This window comes from Rhinoderma darwinii, unplaced genomic scaffold (assembly GCF_050947455.1).
Source record: "Rhinoderma darwinii isolate aRhiDar2 unplaced genomic scaffold, aRhiDar2.hap1 Scaffold_631, whole genome shotgun sequence".
Taxonomy (NCBI): domain Eukaryota; kingdom Metazoa; phylum Chordata; class Amphibia; order Anura; family Rhinodermatidae; genus Rhinoderma; species Rhinoderma darwinii.
Window position 1 is genome coordinate 97431 of NW_027464187.1, and position 15247 is coordinate 112677.

The following is a 15247-nucleotide window of genomic DNA, read 5'->3' on the forward strand; positions in this document are numbered from 1 at the left end:
TGTGAGCCTGCAGGGCCCCATGGAATTGCCTAGAAGTAGGCTGAATCGCTGCAAGGGCTGAACAGCAGTATCGGGCAGGCTCGGGCAACGCGCGGCCCGTTCGGGTTATCGCTTCTCGGCCTTTTGGCTAAGATCAAGTGTAGTATCTGTTCTTATCAGTTTAATATCTGATACGTCCCCTATCTGGGGACCATATATTAAATGGATTTTTAGAACAGGGAGATGGAAATAGAGCTTGCTCTGTCCACTCCACGCATTGACCTGGTATTGCAGTATTTCCAGGACCGGTGCACCCTTTCCTTATGTGTTGACTAAAAGCAGATTCCAAAAGTGTTTTTTGTCTTTGCTATTGTTTCTGTCTTTCTGAAGGGATCTCCCCTTTTAATCCCATTATTTCAACACCTGTTGGACAATGCATGAGTGATAATGAGCTCATTGATTAAATGCAATTAATGAATAGATTGCCACCTCTTGTTGTGTGTCGTCTGTGTTTCTGTGTTTCCGGCATTTCACATTGGAACACCTCATTCACCTTCCTTGTCTTCTCTCCGCCCTCCCTTTTAGGTAAGTTAAAGAGCTGCACCTGAGCCAGCCACTGATTGATTGATTGATTGATTGATTGATTGATTGATTGATTGATTGATGCAGCACAACAGTCAAATAGTGGAGTGGAGTAGGGGAACAGCAAACAGCCAATAAAGCAGCCCGCCCGCTCGCCTGCCCGCCACAATGGACCTACCTGTGTACACTAGATGGATGTGATGGAATGTACTGTCGTCCCTACATTTCAAGAAGAAGTAAGAATTGCAGTTGCAACAAAGCCTTGCTTGCCTACAAAGAGAGCAGCAATTTGGATTTGTTACTATGTTACCTAGAAGAATAACAAACTGTGCAAGGATGGAGGTTGTAGGAGCAAGGAGAAGTTGTCTGTAAAGTTGGTGGATGCCTATTTTCCATTTTGCAGTCCCTTGTCTCCCTCTTGTGGCCTCCTGGAGGCAACTAGCTGTGCAAAAAAAAGACAGCCTGGCGGCCGGCTGTTGCAGTGTTGCCCTCTCAGGCAACACTGAGTGACTGACTGAGCCTCACCGTCTTATATAAAGTTCAGACGGAACTTTGCACGTGTCATAGTGGAGCCCTCAGGATTCCAGAGCCAGCTTTCTGACATCATAATGGGGCCTCAGAGATAAAAGCCTGGGCCCAGGCAGTGTTGGTCAGTGCTGCTCAGCAGGCAGCACTGGACTGGACTGGATTACAGCTGATACAAGGTGTGAAGGAACAAGGGGTGGCTGTGGGCATGCACTTGCTGCCGCTGCCAGTGTTTATCTGCATGGCAGCAGGGCATTTGGGCGTTGCCAGGAAGGCGTTTTTATGTAGATTCCTCCTCTTTCAGCACTGCATTGTGGTGCAAGCAAAAGAAGCAAATCCTGTCTGGCTTCCTCTCCGGCCTTTATTCACCTCCCGTGTAGCTGTGAGTGTGTGAGCCTGCAGGGCCCCATGGAATTGCCTAGAAGTAGGCTGAATCGCTGCAAGGGCTGAACAGCAGTATCGGGCAGGCTCGGGCAACGCGCGGCCCGTTCGGGTTATCGCTTCTCGGCCTTTTGGCTAAGATCAAGTGTAGTATCTGTTCTTATCAGTTTAATATCTGATACGTCCCCTATCTGGGGACCATATATTAAATGGATTTTTAGAACAGGGAGATGGAAATAGAGCTTGCTCTGTCCACTCCACGCATTGACCTGGTATTGCAGTATTTCCAGGACCGGTGCACCCTTTCCTTATGTGTTGACTAAAAGCAGATTCCAAAAGTGTTTTTTGTCTTTGCTATTGTTTCTGTCTTTCTGAAGGGATCTCCCCTTTTAATCCCATTATTTCAACACCTGTTGGACAATGCATGAGTGATAATGAGCTCATTGATTAAATGCAATTAATGAATAGATTGCCACCTCTTGTTGTGTGTCGTCTGTGTTTCTGTGTTTCCGGCATTTCACATTGGAACACCTCATTCACCTTCCTTGTCTTCTCTCCGCCCTCCCTTTTAGGTAAGTTAAAGAGCTGCACCTGAGCCAGCCACTGATTGATTGATTGATTGATTGATTGATTGATTGATTGATTGATTGATTGATTGATTGATTGATGCAGCACAACAGTCAAATAGTGGAGTGGAGTAGGGGAACAGCAAACAGCCAATAAAGCAGCCCGCCCGCTCGCCTGCCCGCCACAATGGACCTACCTGTGTACACTAGATGGATGTGATGGAATGTACTGTCGTCCCTACATTTCAAGAAGAAGTAAGAATTGCAGTTGCAACAAAGCCTTGCTTGCCTACAAAGAGAGCAGCAATTTGGATTTGTTACTATGTTACCTAGAAGAATAACAAACTGTGCAAGGATGGAGGTTGTAGGAGCAAGGAGAAGTTGTCTGTAAAGTTGGTGGATGCCTATTTTCCATTTTGCAGTCCCTTGTCTCCCTCTTGTGGCCTCCTGGAGGCAACTAGCTGTGCAAAAAAAAGACAGCCTGGCGGCCGGCTGTTGCAGTGTTGCCCTCTCAGGCAACACTGAGTGACTGACTGAGCCTCACCGTCTTATATAAAGTTCAGACGGAACTTTGCACGTGTCATAGTGGAGCCCTCAGGATTCCAGAGCCAGCTTTCTGACATCATAATGGGGCCTCAGAGATAAAAGCCTGGGCCCAGGCAGTGTTGGTCAGTGCTGCTCAGCAGGCAGCACTGGACTGGACTGGATTACAGCTGATACAAGGTGTGAAGGAACAAGGGGTGGCTGTGGGCATGCACTTGCTGCCGCTGCCAGTGTTTATCTGCATGGCAGCAGGGCATTTGGGCGTTGCCAGGAAGGCGTTTTTATGTAGATTCCTCCTCTTTCAGCACTGCATTGTGGTGCAAGCAAAAGAAGCAAATCCTGTCTGGCTTCCTCTCCGGCCTTTATTCACCTCCCGTGTAGCTGTGAGTGTGTGAGCCTGCAGGGCCCCATGGAATTGCCTAGAAGTAGGCTGAATCGCTGCAAGGGCTGAACAGCAGTATCGGGCAGGCTCGGGCAACGCGCGGCCCGTTCGGGTTATCGCTTCTCGGCCTTTTGGCTAAGATCAAGTGTAGTATCTGTTCTTATCAGTTTAATATCTGATACGTCCCCTATCTGGGGACCATATATTAAATGGATTTTTAGAACAGGGAGATGGAAATAGAGCTTGCTCTGTCCACTCCACGCATTGACCTGGTATTGCAGTATTTCCAGGACCGGTGCACCCTTTCCTTATGTGTTGACTAAAAGCAGATTCCAAAAGTGTTTTTTGTCTTTGCTATTGTTTCTGTCTTTCTGAAGGGATCTCCCCTTTTAATCCCATTATTTCAACACCTGTTGGACAATGCATGAGTGATAATGAGCTCATTGATTAAATGCAATTAATGAATAGATTGCCACCTCTTGTTGTGTGTCGTCTGTGTTTCTGTGTTTCCGGCATTTCACATTGGAACACCTCATTCACCTTCCTTGTCTTCTCTCCGCCCTCCCTTTTAGGTAAGTTAAAGAGCTGCACCTGAGCCAGCCACTGATTGATTGATTGATTGATTGATTGATTGATTGATTGATTGATTGATTGATTGATTGATGCAGCACAACAGTCAAATAGTGGAGTGGAGTAGGGGAACAGCAAACAGCCAATAAAGCAGCCCGCCCGCTCGCCTGCCCGCCACAATGGACCTACCTGTGTACACTAGATGGATGTGATGGAATGTACTGTCGTCCCTACATTTCAAGAAGAAGTAAGAATTGCAGTTGCAACAAAGCCTTGCTTGCCTACAAAGAGAGCAGCAATTTGGATTTGTTACTATGTTACCTAGAAGAATAACAAACTGTGCAAGGATGGAGGTTGTAGGAGCAAGGAGAAGTTGTCTGTAAAGTTGGTGGATGCCTATTTTCCATTTTGCAGTCCCTTGTCTCCCTCTTGTGGCCTCCTGGAGGCAACTAGCTGTGCAAAAAAAAGACAGCCTGGCGGCCGGCTGTTGCAGTGTTGCCCTCTCAGGCAACACTGAGTGACTGACTGAGCCTCACCGTCTTATATAAAGTTCAGACGGAACTTTGCACGTGTCATAGTGGAGCCCTCAGGATTCCAGAGCCAGCTTTCTGACATCATAATGGGGCCTCAGAGATAAAAGCCTGGGCCCAGGCAGTGTTGGTCAGTGCTGCTCAGCAGGCAGCACTGGACTGGACTGGATTACAGCTGATACAAGGTGTGAAGGAACAAGGGGTGGCTGTGGGCATGCACTTGCTGCCGCTGCCAGTGTTTATCTGCATGGCAGCAGGGCATTTGGGCGTTGCCAGGAAGGCGTTTTTATGTAGATTCCTCCTCTTTCAGCACTGCATTGTGGTGCAAGCAAAAGAAGCAAATCCTGTCTGGCTTCCTCTCCGGCCTTTATTCACCTCCCGTGTAGCTGTGAGTGTGTGAGCCTGCAGGGCCCCATGGAATTGCCTAGAAGTAGGCTGAATCGCTGCAAGGGCTGAACAGCAGTATCGGGCAGGCTCGGGCAACGCGCGGCCCGTTCGGGTTATCGCTTCTCGGCCTTTTGGCTAAGATCAAGTGTAGTATCTGTTCTTATCAGTTTAATATCTGATACGTCCCCTATCTGGGGACCATATATTAAATGGATTTTTAGAACAGGGAGATGGAAATAGAGCTTGCTCTGTCCACTCCACGCATTGACCTGGTATTGCAGTATTTCCAGGACCGGTGCACCCTTTCCTTATGTGTTGACTAAAAGCAGATTCCAAAAGTGTTTTTTGTCTTTGCTATTGTTTCTGTCTTTCTGAAGGGATCTCCCCTTTTAACCCCATTATTTCAACACCTGTTGGACAATGCATGAGTGATAATGAGCTCATTGATTAAATGCAATTAATGAATAGATTGCCACCTCTTGTTGTGTGTCGTCTGTGTTTCTGTGTTTCCGGCATTTCACATTGGAACACCTCATTCACCTTCCTTGTCTTCTCTCCGCCCTCCCTTTTAGGTAAGTTAAAGAGCTGCACCTGAGCCAGCCACTGATTGATTGATTGATTGATTGATTGATTGATGCAGCACAACAGTCAAATAGTGGAGTGGAGTAGGGGAACAGCAAACAGCCAATAAAGCAGCCCGCCCGCTCGCCTGCCCGCCACAATGGACCTACCTGTGTACACTAGATGGATGTGATGGAATGTACTGTCGTCCCTACATTTCAAGAAGAAGTAAGAATTGCAGTTGCAACAAAGCCTTGCTTGCCTACAAAGAGAGCAGCAATTTGGATTTGTTACTATGTTACCTAGAAGAATAACAAACTGTGCAAGGATGGAGGTTGTAGGAGCAAGGAGAAGTTGTCTGTAAAGTTGGTGGATGCCTATTTTCCATTTTGCAGTCCCTTGTCTCCCTCTTGTGGCCTCCTGGAGGCAACTAGCTGTGCAAAAAAAAGACAGCCTGGCGGCCGGCTGTTGCAGTGTTGCCCTCTCAGGCAACACTGAGTGACTGACTGAGCCTCACCGTCTTATATAAAGTTCAGACGGAACTTTGCACGTGTCATAGTGGAGCCCTCAGGATTCCAGAGCCAGCTTTCTGACATCATAATGGGGCCTCAGAGATAAAAGCCTGGGCCCAGGCAGTGTTGGTCAGTGCTGCTCAGCAGGCAGCACTGGACTGGACTGGATTACAGCTGATACAAGGTGTGAAGGAACAAGGGGTGGCTGTGGGCATGCACTTGCTGCCGCTGCCAGTGTTTATCTGCATGGCAGCAGGGCATTTGGGCGTTGCCAGGAAGGCGTTTTTATGTAGATTCCTCCTTGTGGTGTTATAGGTAAGAGAATCAAAAGTAGGTTACTAGGAGGTAATTTCATAACTCCCTCTGACACAGAAGATACATCTGATTTGCATAGGAAATGCAGATCTTTGGCCATCAAAGGATGTCCACTGTCTGACAAATGTTTAATTGGCTCTTTCCTCACCAAGGTGCGAGATGTGCTGATTAAGGATTTGTCACTAGGGCTGACCAAACATCCTGACCAAACATCTAAAGCTATGCAAATGGATGCCTGTGGTGTGTCTGTCTGTGGACCAGGAGAAACATGGGAGAATGGCATGGTGTTCAAAGAAAGTATGATACATCAAGGCAAACCCCGTCATAATTTATATTTGTAATGACCCACATAGCTAGTTATGATCAGGGAAAATAGCCCTCATATATATGTCAAATTCAGATCCCTACACTCAGAGGAACTACCTGGGATTGGCTATTGGCTAAAAACATGGGCCTATTATAGTGGTGTTTGATATGCCCTGGTTGGTAAATGTCTGCACAGGTGAATGCAGGTAATATTATATTTCTAGGGGATTCCTGCAAGGACACATGATCACTTTTATGTTTCTCTATAGAAATACAACTGTGTAATGGGAGGAGTACCCTTCATTATCATATGAACAGCCTCCTCTCAGTGACATCATCAGCCAGTGAACTGGAGGGAAAAAACTGGGTTTAAAATGCCATGAGAAGTGAGGGTCAGTGTCAGTCGTTGGGGATCCATATCTCGGTTGGAGTGACTGCCCATATTTTCAGCTGTCCCCACAGCCAGGATATCGCCGCTGTACATCAGTAAGGTTTTGTTCTGTTTCTTTTATCCCTTTTATTTTCATAAACTGTTTGATTGCATTGTAACTGTATGTATATTTTTTATCTTTTATTCTGACAACTATTTTATGTATTGCACTGCACTATTGTGTATTAAATCTGAAATATTTATAAGTCTCTTCCTTGTAGTCTTACAGAACTTAATCTTCCGAAGGTGAGGAACGTTACCTGTATTTTATGTTCAATTTAGATAACCTGTGTTATAGGAACTGGTGTTAAGGGAACATAGAGACTTAGGCCCCTATTGCCTAGATAAGTATAGGTGGTGGTAGCATACTGTGGTATAAATTATTGGGGTGTTGGAAACTACGGGAGTAATTTAGCATAATCCTGTCATCTAGAGTAGGTGGGCGTGGATTTATGAGGTAAATTAATAAACTCAGTAGTGTAGTTCACCCCTGTGACGTGACCTGAGATCGGCGATCGTCACACTCCTCTTTCAGCACTGCATTGTGGTGCAAGCAAAAGAAGCAAATCCTGTCTGGCTTCCTCTCCGGCCTTTATTCACCTCCCGTGTAGCTGTGAGTGTGTGAGCCTGCAGGGCCCCATGGAATTGCCTAGAAGTAGGCTGAATCGCTGCAAGGGCTGAACAGCAGTATCGGGCAGGCTCGGGCAACGCGCGGCCCGTTCGGGTTATCGCTTCTCGGCCTTTTGGCTAAGATCAAGTGTAGTATCTGTTCTTATCAGTTTAATATCTGATACGTCCCCTATCTGGGGACCATATATTAAATGGATTTTTAGAACAGGGAGATGGAAATAGAGCTTGCTCTGTCCACTCCACGCATTGACCTGGTATTGCAGTATTTCCACAGACCGGTGCACCCTTTCCTTATGTGTTGACTAAAAGCAGATTCCAAAAGTGTTTTTTGTCTTTGCTATTGTTTCTGTCTTTCTGAAGGGATCTCCCCTTTTAATCCCATTATTTCAACACCTGTTGGACAATGCATGAGTGATAATGAGCTCATTGATTAAATGCAATTAATGAATAGATTGCCACCTCTTGTTGTGTGTCGTCTGTGTTTCTGTGTTTCCGGCATTTCACATTGGAACACCTCATTCACCTTCCTTGTCTTCTCTCCGCCCTCCCTTTTAGGTAAGTTAAAGAGCTGCACCTGAGCCAGCCACTGATTGATTGATTGATTGATTGATTGATTGATTGATTGATGCAGCACAACAGTCAAATAGTGGAGTGGAGTAGGGGAACAGCAAACAGCCAATAAAGCAGCCCGCCCGCTCGCCTGCCCGCCACAATGGACCTACCTGTGTACACTAGATGGATGTGATGGAATGTACTGTCGTCCCTACATTTCAAGAAGAAGTAAGAATTGCAGTTGCAACAAAGCCTTGCTTGCCTACAAAGAGAGCAGCAATTTGGATTTGTTACTATGTTACCTAGAAGAATAACAAACTGTGCAAGGATGGAGGTTGTAGGAGCAAGGAGAAGTTGTCTGTAAAGTTGGTGGATGCCTATTTTCCATTTTGCAGTCCCTTGTCTCCCTCTTGTGGCCTCCTGGAGGCAACTAGCTGTGCAAAAAAAAGACAGCCTGGCGGCCGGCTGTTGCAGTGTTGCCCTCTCAGGCAACACTGAGTGACTGACTGAGCCTCACCGTCTTATATAAAGTTCAGACGGAACTTTGCACGTGTCATAGTGGAGCCCTCAGGATTCCAGAGCCAGCTTTCTGACATCATAATGGGGCCTCAGAGATAAAAGCCTGGGCCCAGGCAGTGTTGGTCAGTGCTGCTCAGCAGGCAGCACTGGACTGGACTGGATTACAGCTGATACAAGGTGTGAAGGAACAAGGGGTGGCTGTGGGCATGCACTTGCTGCCGCTGCCAGTGTTTATCTGCATGGCAGCAGGGCATTTGGGCGTTGCCAGGAAGGCGTTTTTATGTAGATTCCTCCTCTTTCAGCACTGCATTGTGGTGCAAGCAAAAGAAGCAAATCCTGTCTGGCTTCCTCTCCGGCCTTTATTCACCTCCCGTGTAGCTGTGAGTGTGTGAGCCTGCAGGGCCCCATGGAATTGCCTAGAAGTAGGCTGAATCGCTGCAAGGGCTGAACAGCAGTATCGGGCAGGCTCGGGCAACGCGCGGCCCGTTCGGGTTATCGCTTCTCGGCCTTTTGGCTAAGATCAAGTGTAGTATCTGTTCTTATCAGTTTAATATCTGATACGTCCCCTATCTGGGGACCATATATTAAATGGATTTTTAGAACAGGGAGATGGAAATAGAGCTTGCTCTGTCCACTCCACGCATTGACCTGGTATTGCAGTATTTCCAGGACCGGTGCACCCTTTCCTTATGTGTTGACTAAAAGCAGATTCCAAAAGTGTTTTTTGTCTTTGCTATTGTTTCTGTCTTTCTGAAGGGATCTCCCCTTTTAATCCCATTATTTCAACACCTGTTGGACAATGCATGAGTGATAATGAGCTCATTGATTAAATGCAATTAATGAATAGATTGCCACCTCTTGTTGTGTGTCGTCTGTGTTTCTGTGTTTCCGGCATTTCACATTGGAACACCTCATTCACCTTCCTTGTCTTCTCTCCGCCCTCCCTTTTAGGTAAGTTAAAGAGCTGCACCTGAGCCAGCCACTGATTGATTGATTGATTGATTGATTGATTGATTGATTGATTGATTGATTGATTGATTGATGCAGCACAACAGTCAAATAGTGGAGTGGAGTAGGGGAACAGCAAACAGCCAATAAAGCAGCCCGCCCGCTCGCCTGCCCGCCACAATGGACCTACCTGTGTACACTAGATGGATGTGATGGAATGTACTGTCGTCCCTACATTTCAAGAAGAAGTAAGAATTGCAGTTGCAACAAAGCCTTGCTTGCCTACAAAGAGAGCAGCAATTTGGATTTGTTACTATGTTACCTAGAAGAATAACAAACTGTGCAAGGATGGAGGTTGTAGGAGCAAGGAGAAGTTGTCTGTAAAGTTGGTGGATGCCTATTTTCCATTTTGCAGTCCCTTGTCTCCCTCTTGTGGCCTCCTGGAGGCAACTAGCTGTGCAAAAAAAAGACAGCCTGGCGGCCGGCTGTTGCAGTGTTGCCCTCTCAGGCAACACTGAGTGACTGACTGAGCCTCACCGTCTTATATAAAGTTCAGACGGAACTTTGCACGTGTCATAGTGGAGCCCTCAGGATTCCAGAGCCAGCTTTCTGACATCATAATGGGGCCTCAGAGATAAAAGCCTGGGCCCAGGCAGTGTTGGTCAGTGCTGCTCAGCAGGCAGCACTGGACTGGACTGGATTACAGCTGATACAAGGTGTGAAGGAACAAGGGGTGGCTGTGGGCATGCACTTGCTGCCGCTGCCAGTGTTTATCTGCATGGCAGCAGGGCATTTGGGCGTTGCCAGGAAGGCGTTTTTATGTAGATTCCTCCTCTTTCAGCACTGCATTGTGGTGCAAGCAAAAGAAGCAAATCCTGTCTGGCTTCCTCTCCGGCCTTTATTCACCTCCCGTGTAGCTGTGAGTGTGTGAGCCTGCAGGGCCCCATGGAATTGCCTAGAAGTAGGCTGAATCGCTGCAAGGGCTGAACAGCAGTATCGGGCAGGCTCGGGCAACGCGCGGCCCGTTCGGGTTATCGCTTCTCGGCCTTTTGGCTAAGATCAAGTGTAGTATCTGTTCTTATCAGTTTAATATCTGATACGTCCCCTATCTGGGGACCATATATTAAATGGATTTTTAGAACAGGGAGATGGAAATAGAGCTTGCTCTGTCCACTCCACGCATTGACCTGGTATTGCAGTATTTCCAGGACCGGTGCACCCTTTCCTTATGTGTTGACTAAAAGCAGATTCCAAAAGTGTTTTTTGTCTTTGCTATTGTTTCTGTCTTTCTGAAGGGATCTCCCCTTTTAATCCCATTATTTCAACACCTGTTGGACAATGCATGAGTGATAATGAGCTCATTGATTAAATGCAATTAATGAATAGATTGCCACCTCTTGTTGTGTGTCGTCTGTGTTTCTGTGTTTCCGGCATTTCACATTGGAACACCTCATTCACCTTCCTTGTCTTCTCTCCGCCCTCCCTTTTAGGTAAGTTAAAGAGCTGCACCTGAGCCAGCCACTGATTGATTGATTGATTGATTGATTGATTGATTGATTGATTGATTGATTGATTGATTGATTGATGCAGCACAACAGTCAAATAGTGGAGTGGAGTAGGGGAACAGCAAACAGCCAATAAAGCAGCCCGCCCGCTCGCCTGCCCGCCACAATGGACCTACCTGTGTACACTAGATGGATGTGATGGAATGTACTGTTGTCCCTACATTTCAAGAAGAAGTAAGAATTGCAGTTGCAACAAAGCCTTGCTTGCCTACAAAGAGAGCAGCAATTTGGATTTGTTACTATGTTACCTAGAAGAATAACAAACTGTGCAAGGATGGAGGTTGTAGGAGCAAGGAGAAGTTGTCTGTAAAGTTGGTGGATGCCTATTTTCCATTTTGCAGTCCCTTGTCTCCCTCTTGTGGCCTCCTGGAGGCAACTAGCTGTGCAAAAAAAAGACAGCCTGGCGGCCGGCTGTTGCAGTGTTGCCCTCTCAGGCAACACTGAGTGACTGACTGAGCCTCACCGTCTTATATAAAGTTCAGACGGAACTTTGCACGTGTCATAGTGGAGCCCTCAGGATTCCAGAGCCAGCTTTCTGACATCATAATGGGGCCTCAGAGATAAAAGCCTGGGCCCAGGCAGTGTTGGTCAGTGCTGCTCAGCAGGCAGCACTGGACTGGACTGGATTACAGCTGATACAAGGTGTGAAGGAACAAGGGGTGGCTGTGGGCATGCACTTGCTGCCGCTGCCAGTGTTTATCTGCATGGCAGCAGGGCATTTGGGCGTTGCCAGGAAGGCGTTTTTATGTAGATTCCTCCTCTTTCAGCACTGCATTGTGGTGCAAGCAAAAGAAGCAAATCCTGTCTGGCTTCCTCTCCGGCCTTTATTCACCTCCCGTGTAGCTGTGAGTGTGTGAGCCTGCAGGGCCCCATGGAATTGCCTAGAAGTAGGCTGAATCGCTGCAAGGGCTGAACAGCAGTATCGGGCAGGCTCGGGCAACGCGCGGCCCGTTCGGGTTATCGCTTCTCGGCCTTTTGGCTAAGATCAAGTGTAGTATCTGTTCTTATCAGTTTAATATCTGATACGTCCCCTATCTGGGGACCATATATTAAATGGATTTTTAGAACAGGGAGATGGAAATAGAGCTTGCTCTGTCCACTCCACGCATTGACCTGGTATTGCAGTATTTCCAGGACCGGTGCACCCTTTCCTTATGTGTTGACTAAAAGCAGATTCCAAAAGTGTTTTTTGTCTTTGCTATTGTTTCTGTCTTTCTGAAGGGATCTCCCCTTTTAATCCCATTATTTCAACACCTGTTGGACAATGCATGAGTGATAATGAGCTCATTGATTAAATGCAATTAATGAATAGATTGCCACCTCTTGTTGTGTGTCGTCTGTGTTTCTGTGTTTCCGGCATTTCACATTGGAACACCTCATTCACCTTCCTTGTCTTCTCTCCGCCCTCCCTTTTAGGTAAGTTAAAGAGCTGCACCTGAGCCAGCCACTGATTGATTGATTGATTGATTGATTGATTGATTGATTGATTGATTGATTGATTGATTGATGCAGCACAACAGTCAAATAGTGGAGTGGAGTAGGGGAACAGCAAACAGCCAATAAAGCAGCCCGCCCGCTCGCCTGCCCGCCACAATGGACCTACCTGTGTACACTAGATGGATGTGATGGAATGTACTGTCGTCCCTACATTTCAAGAAGAAGTAAGAATTGCAGTTGCAACAAAGCCTTGCTTGCCTACAAAGAGAGCAGCAATTTGGATTTGTTACTATGTTACCTAGAAGAATAACAAACTGTGCAAGGATGGAGGTTGTAGGAGCAAGGAGAAGTTGTCTGTAAAGTTGGTGGATGCCTATTTTCCATTTTGCAGTCCCTTGTCTCCCTCTTGTGGCCTCCTGGAGGCAACTAGCTGTGCAAAAAAAAGACAGCCTGGCGGCCGGCTGTTGCAGTGTTGCCCTCTCAGGCAACACTGAGTGACTGACTGAGCCTCACCGTCTTATATAAAGTTCAGACGGAACTTTGCACGTGTCATAGTGGAGCCCTCAGGATTCCAGAGCCAGCTTTCTGACATCATAATGGGGCCTCAGAGATAAAAGCCTGGGCCCAGGCAGTGTTGGTCAGTGCTGCTCAGCAGGCAGCACTGGACTGGACTGGATTACAGCTGATACAAGGTGTGAAGGAACAAGGGGTGGCTGTGGGCATGCACTTGCTGCCGCTGCCAGTGTTTATCTGCATGGCAGCAGGGCATTTGGGCGTTGCCAGGAAGGCGTTTTTATGTAGATTCCTCCTCTTTCAGCACTGCATTGTGGTGCAAGCAAAAGAAGCAAATCCTGTCTGGCTTCCTCTCCGGCCTTTATTCACCTCCCGTGTAGCTGTGAGTGTGTGAGCCTGCAGGGCCCCATGGAATTGCCTAGAAGTAGGCTGAATCGCTGCAAGGGCTGAACAGCAGTATCGGGCAGGCTCGGGCAACGCGCGGCCCGTTCGGGTTATCGCTTCTCGGCCTTTTGGCTAAGATCAAGTGTAGTATCTGTTCTTATCAGTTTAATATCTGATACGTCCCCTATCTGGGGACCATATATTAAATGGATTTTTAGAACAGGGAGATGGAAATAGAGCTTGCTCTGTCCACTCCACGCATTGACCTGGTATTGCAGTATTTCCAGGACCGGTGCACCCTTTCCTTATGTGTTGACTAAAAGCAGATTCCAAAAGTGTTTTTTGTCTTTGCTATTGTTTCTGTCTTTCTGAAGGGATCTCCCCTTTTAATCCCATTATTTCAACACCTGTTGGACAATGCATGAGTGATAATGAGCTCATTGATTAAATGCAATTAATGAATAGATTGCCACCTCTTGTTGTGTGTCGTCTGTGTTTCTGTGTTTCCGGCATTTCACATTGGAACACCTCATTCACCTTCCTTGTCTTCTCTCCGCCCTCCCTTTTAGGTAAGTTAAAGAGCTGCACCTGAGCCAGCCACTGATTGATTGATTGATTGATTGATTGATTGATTGATTGATTGATTGATTGATTGATTGATTGATTGATGCAGCACAACAGTCAAATAGTGGAGTGGAGTAGGGGAACAGCAAACAGCCAATAAAGCAGCCCGCCCGCTCGCCTGCCCGCCACAATGGACCTACCTGTGTACACTAGATGGATGTGATGGAATGTACTGTCGTCCCTACATTTCAAGAAGAAGTAAGAATTGCAGTTGCAACAAAGCCTTGCTTGCCTACAAAGAGAGCAGCAATTTGGATTTGTTACTATGTTACCTAGAAGAATAACAAACTGTGCAAGGATGGAGGTTGTAGGAGCAAGGAGAAGTTGTCTGTAAAGTTGGTGGATGCCTATTTTCCATTTTGCAGTCCCTTGTCTCCCTCTTGTGGCCTCCTGGAGGCAACTAGCTGTGCAAAAAAAAGACAGCCTGGCGGCCGGCTGTTGCAGTGTTGCCCTCTCAGGCAACACTGAGTGACTGACTGAGCCTCACCGTCTTATATAAAGTTCAGACGGAACTTTGCACGTGTCATAGTGGAGCCCTCAGGATTCCAGAGCCAGCTTTCTGACATCATAATGGGGCCTCAGAGATAAAAGCCTGGGCCCAGGCAGTGTTGGTCAGTGCTGCTCAGCAGGCAGCACTGGACTGGACTGGATTACAGCTGATACAAGGTGTGAAGGAACAAGGGGTGGCTGTGGGCATGCACTTGCTGCCGCTGCCAGTGTTTATCTGCATGGCAGCAGGGCATTTGGGCGTTGCCAGGAAGGCGTTTTTATGTAGATTCCTCCTCTTTCAGCACTGCATTGTGGTGCAAGCAAAAGAAGCAAATCCTGTCTGGCTTCCTCTCCGGCCTTTATTCACCTCCCGTGTAGCTGTGAGTGTGTGAGCCTGCAGGGCCCCATGGAATTGCCTAGAAGTAGGCTGAATCGCTGCAAGGGCTGAACAGCAGTATCGGGCAGGCTCGGGCAACGCGCGGCCCGTTCGGGTTATCGCTTCTCGGCCTTTTGGCTAAGATCAAGTGTAGTATCTGTTCTTATCAGTTTAATATCTGATACGTCCCCTATCTGGGGACCATATATTAAATGGATTTTTAGAACAGGGAGATGGAAATAGAGCTTGCTCTGTCCACTCCACGCATTGACCTGGTATTGCAGTATTTCCAGGACCGGTGCACCCTTTCCTTATGTGTTGACTAAAAGCAGATTCCAAAAGTGTTTTTTGTCTTTGCTATTGTTTCTGTCTTTCTGAAGGGATCTCCCCTTTTAATCCCATTATTTCAACACCTGTTGGACAATGCATGAGTGATAATGAGCTCATTGATTAAATGCAATTAATGAATAGATTGCCACCTCTTGTTGTGTGTCGTCTGTGTTTCTGTGTTTCCGGCATTTCACATTGGAACACCTCATTCACCTTCCTTGTCTTCTCTCCGCCCTCCCTTTTAGGTAAGTTAAAGAGCTGCACCTGAGCCAGCCACTGATTGATTGATTGATTGATTGATTGATTGATTG

The 15247-nt window shown here is 47.0% G+C and overlaps 10 non-coding genes across 10 annotated transcripts; all 10 read left to right on the forward strand.

Annotated features, from left to right (window-relative positions):
* Positions 1–107: 107 nt before the first annotated feature.
* LOC142726862 (U2 spliceosomal RNA) lies at positions 108–298 on the forward strand. Its single transcript, XR_012877102.1, has one exon. It is a non-coding gene; the product is annotated as a U2 spliceosomal RNA (small nuclear RNA).
* A 1284-nt stretch (positions 299–1582) lies between these two features.
* Positions 1583–1773, forward strand: LOC142726863 (U2 spliceosomal RNA). Its single transcript, XR_012877103.1, has one exon. It is a non-coding gene; the product is annotated as a U2 spliceosomal RNA (small nuclear RNA).
* Positions 1774–3073: 1300 nt separating this feature from the next.
* LOC142726750 (U2 spliceosomal RNA) lies at positions 3074–3264 on the forward strand. Its single transcript, XR_012877002.1, has one exon. It is a non-coding gene; the product is annotated as a U2 spliceosomal RNA (small nuclear RNA).
* A 1296-nt stretch (positions 3265–4560) lies between these two features.
* LOC142726751 (U2 spliceosomal RNA) lies at positions 4561–4751 on the forward strand. Its single transcript, XR_012877003.1, has one exon. It is a non-coding gene; the product is annotated as a U2 spliceosomal RNA (small nuclear RNA).
* A 2545-nt stretch (positions 4752–7296) lies between these two features.
* LOC142726813 (U2 spliceosomal RNA) lies at positions 7297–7488 on the forward strand. Its single transcript, XR_012877058.1, has one exon. It is a non-coding gene; the product is annotated as a U2 spliceosomal RNA (small nuclear RNA).
* A 1276-nt stretch (positions 7489–8764) lies between these two features.
* LOC142726752 (U2 spliceosomal RNA) lies at positions 8765–8955 on the forward strand. The gene has a single exon (XR_012877004.1). It is a non-coding gene; the product is annotated as a U2 spliceosomal RNA (small nuclear RNA).
* A 1296-nt stretch (positions 8956–10251) lies between these two features.
* LOC142726753 (U2 spliceosomal RNA) lies at positions 10252–10442 on the forward strand. The gene has a single exon (XR_012877005.1). It is a non-coding gene; the product is annotated as a U2 spliceosomal RNA (small nuclear RNA).
* A 1300-nt stretch (positions 10443–11742) lies between these two features.
* On the forward strand, positions 11743–11933 carry LOC142726754 (U2 spliceosomal RNA). The gene has a single exon (XR_012877006.1). It is a non-coding gene; the product is annotated as a U2 spliceosomal RNA (small nuclear RNA).
* A 1296-nt stretch (positions 11934–13229) lies between these two features.
* Positions 13230–13420, forward strand: LOC142726757 (U2 spliceosomal RNA). The gene has a single exon (XR_012877008.1). It is a non-coding gene; the product is annotated as a U2 spliceosomal RNA (small nuclear RNA).
* A 1304-nt stretch (positions 13421–14724) lies between these two features.
* Positions 14725–14915, forward strand: LOC142726758 (U2 spliceosomal RNA). The gene has a single exon (XR_012877009.1). It is a non-coding gene; the product is annotated as a U2 spliceosomal RNA (small nuclear RNA).
* The last annotated feature ends 332 nt before the right edge of the window (positions 14916–15247 follow it).